The sequence below is a fragment of the Diuraphis noxia genome, unplaced genomic scaffold (genome assembly GCF_037042655.1).
Source record: "Diuraphis noxia isolate RWA-SAM2 unplaced genomic scaffold, SU_Dnox_SAM2 contig0004, whole genome shotgun sequence".
In the NCBI taxonomy this organism is placed as follows: Eukaryota; Metazoa; Arthropoda; class Insecta; order Hemiptera; family Aphididae; genus Diuraphis; species Diuraphis noxia.
Genome location: NW_028301714.1, coordinates 52,879,090 through 52,883,255, shown reverse-complemented (window position 1 = coordinate 52,883,255; position 4,166 = coordinate 52,879,090).

Below are 4,166 nucleotides of genomic sequence, written 5' to 3'. Positions count from 1 at the left end.
TACCTTTCTCCAGGTGTTTTCTCCTCGGCGGCAAAGACCTTTTTTGACAATATCTTTTCTCTGGCCCTATATAAGAAAGCCACACACCCTACGATTTCCATTTCAAGTAGACACATTCCGATTCCTTAATTCGTTACCATATAATATATATCGTTTATTTCTAGGATGTCCGATTTCTACGTACGACAGTCTAGCCATCATTTATTAATCTGTTCCATTTTATTTAATTTGTTATAAATATATAAAAGCATATATCATTACACTCGAAACGGTAGAACCACTGTGATAAGTGATTAACCAGTAATCAGCACCTTTCGACGTGTTATGGCAGCGTAATGGTACAGTCAATGGTTTAAGTATAGATCGTCCTCTTATGCTACTTCTATTCATTCCTTAAAGTGATAAAATGATGTAGGGAGCTATTATTGCAATAACTTGGTATACTTGAGCCATAAAATAAACCGTAGAGTTTATAATGCAATGGTCAAAGTGAGGGACAGACTAATAGGAATGCAATATCTCCACTTTTTCATTAAAAATATATATATCCCTTTATAATAATTATAGAAAAATATTCATCAAATTCTGTTGAGTGCTTTCCATAAAGTTTTATTTTTAAGACAGATTTTTAAATTAGTTGTACAATAATACATTGAATTATAATGTAAGTAAATAAAATAAATGTTGCCTATTACATTTTTCATTTTTGATAAAAAAAAAACCATTTATTTTCTCATTCAAATCGAATCTATATGATGACAACTAGATCTAATGAATTCAAACATTATTTCTTTCAATTTTATGTTGATAAGATAATATTATAATCTTAACTTTTTTGATTAATTTTACAAATTAATAAATACACAATAAATACAATTTGTACATCACAAAAGTTTAGTTTTTCTATTTATATTATTTCTTCTGTAACCTCATGTTATAGTACCAAATATTAGTATTTATAAGTTAAATGTAAATTTTAGGTATATATATATAATATATTTCCCATACATCATAAATTGAAGAATTTTTATTTTTGAAATTCAGAATATATTTAAATTTAGACACCAAATTACAAAATTAAAATGTATAATGCAATGAATACAAATTTACTATTAACAAAAAAAAAAAAAAAAAATTATAATTATAATAATATAAAGGATTTCTAACTTGTACAAGATATACGATCGTTCAAGTCGTACATGATAGCTATATAAATCAAGGACATCCCTCTACCTATTTAACCACTTTGATCACTGGTACAATGTTATAATATGTATTCTAAATAGGCACCTACTAAATTGTACTGTCAATGTTTGGGATTATTTTTGGTTTCTAATAATGATTAATTATGTTTACAAATACAAATCCATACAGAAGCCTTGTTAGTAATGGCCTTTAAAGAATAAATTATAAATTTTTATAATAGTAGTGTAATAAATTTCATATTCATGGAATATAATAAACATAATAAATGGATATTAAACAGAACAGTTATAAAAGGAAACATTATTGAGAAAATAAAAAAGCAATTAATTTTCCCAGTACCTATTACTGCAGGTATTAATTATTTAATATTTTATTAATAGTTATAATTTTTTTCTAATAATAAAAATAATTATTATTTTTTGTGTAATCAACAAATATAACTTTAATGTATTAACAGTTTAACACTCGAGTAATACTATTAGATAAAATATAATGATGGCATATGTTTTTTGTTAATTATTAATGTATAAATGTAGAAAAGACTATTTAAAAGTGTCATACTAAATTGATTTTGATATTTATATTACTATATATTACATTAAACTGTCTATAATGAAGTAATGGTTTGTTTAAATTTTTTAATCTCACTAATAAATATAAATTTAATAATATTTAATATTATAAATATAATTAATTATAATCTAATAAAGAATTCGATTACGTATTAAAATTTTAAAAGTTTTACTATCACTTCACGAAAAATTTTAGACTATTAAGTTACAAAAATGTATTAACATAATATTAATTAGATTATTTTGTTGGATTTCACCATTTAATAAAGTATATAAGTATGAAAATACCTACAAAAATTAATTTTAACATTATAATACCTATTACTTTGTTATTTGTTAAGATTTAAGTAAGTTTTTTATGATTTAAAATTGTAACTGTTATAAGTTAAAGAGAGTATACGAGCAGCCTGCTCACCTAATGTGTCGTGTAAGAGTGCTAAACTGCTATTTGTGATATTCGGCTGAAATTTTAGCTGCATGGAGACCGAGTAAAACAGGTTGCCCTAGAAAATCGAGCTTGTCTGTCAACCAGCCTGTCTATGTCGGCTACTTTTCCATAAGTCTGTGGACCGCATCACCGTTGTCTACAGTTGTACAATATTTTCCTTGACCACGTACTCGTGGTCATTTGTCATTTCAGACGACGTGTGGACACCATGAAGCTCCAGGTGACCAGCGGCCAGTTCACTTAACTGAAAAATTAAAATATTCGAAAAACTTTTTAACGTCATTACACTACTATGTAGAGACATTGCGTCGGTAATTTTTGATGGGAATTAATAACATTAACTGTGAGTTTACAAGCTCATACAGTTCACGTATTCATTATACATCACCAATACCATTGGGCATGATACAAATTAAGTAATTAGATTCATAGTATTAACTATTACAAATCTCAATAATTGTACATAAGTATACCTGTCTATATTTAGCAAATGTAGGATATATTATATTGTTGTTGAATTAATAGAGATGTAAACATGAGATATTACTTGAGATTTTTTTTTCGATATTCAACCCTAAAGTTGGTTTTACAGTTTTTCACTGACACCTTATTCCAGCTAACTTCTTTGAGTATTTGTAATTTTGTTAGTTATTTGGAATGTAAATAATTTTAAACCTTGATCTGAATAATTAATTGTATTCGATTTCAAGCAACATAAAATTACGCAGGTGCGTTGTACTTATTTTTACATAATATTTATTATTTATATCACATCACGGACTAATCAATTTCCTGGAACATTAATTAGTAATACATATTAGTAACAACTACTGTGTAGAACATATGATAGGTAGTAAGTACCAAAGCTATAATCGTAATTATATAATTAATAATTATATTTTAAAATCTACACTGCAGTAAGTAATCAAGTGTTGTTATAAATCATCGATTTGAGAATTTTTCTACATAACCTAATGAAGTAATAAGTATTGAAAAAATAAACGCAAATGCCTCATTATTTATATCATATAGATACGAAGAGTTTTTAGCACAAGTACCTGTATACACGCGGTCGACCCGAATAGGTAAAAAAAATATGATGATTTTGCTCTGCTGCAGATTCGAACGAGCGTCGTCGTCGCCACCGGACCGTGTAGAAAATCTGATAGCGGTATGCCAATATATTGTCGGCCCGATTAACGACAAGAAGACAAACATAGAAACACATAAAAAATATTATAATCTACACACAGACACGCTTATATCCAGTATGTATGAATACGCGAATCTGGGTCGAGATTGCAATACAGACATTCTGGGTGTGAACGTTCTTCGTAAAGCTATCTTTTCTAAATCGATAGACGATAATGTATTGGTTATAATACGCAAAACCAGAAGGAAATATAGTGGATATCAGTTTATTTAAAGACAAAAATATTTGTTATCAACAATATTGTACAACTATTTTTATTTTATACACTTTTTACGTGGTGTATAGTGAGTTCTTCTTATAACTGGCTAAATAATTTTTTATTAAAAAAAAAAAATATTTGTCTATAATCTGGGCATTTTAAAGCGGGTTGTTGATATTTATTGCAAGTATACCTAACTCTACTGTTAGCAAACAAAATCTATTAAAATATTTTTAATTAAAATTAGTGGGGTACCTAGCTTTTTAGGCGTATTTATTAGTTTCTTCAATCGTCTCAATTTAAAAAAAAAAACAATTTGCTTAATCCTCAATATTTATGGTATAATAAATCAACGTTTCCGTTATATATTATTTTTGATTTTATTTTATATTCAAAGAAATGTTAAGGTTTCCGTTGGAAAAATTAAGATATTAATATTATTAAGAAATGGATGTACACTTCCGTTTTATTTTTAGAATAATGTCTATTTTTTACACAAATATCTATACCGATATTAAGTGAGTCCCG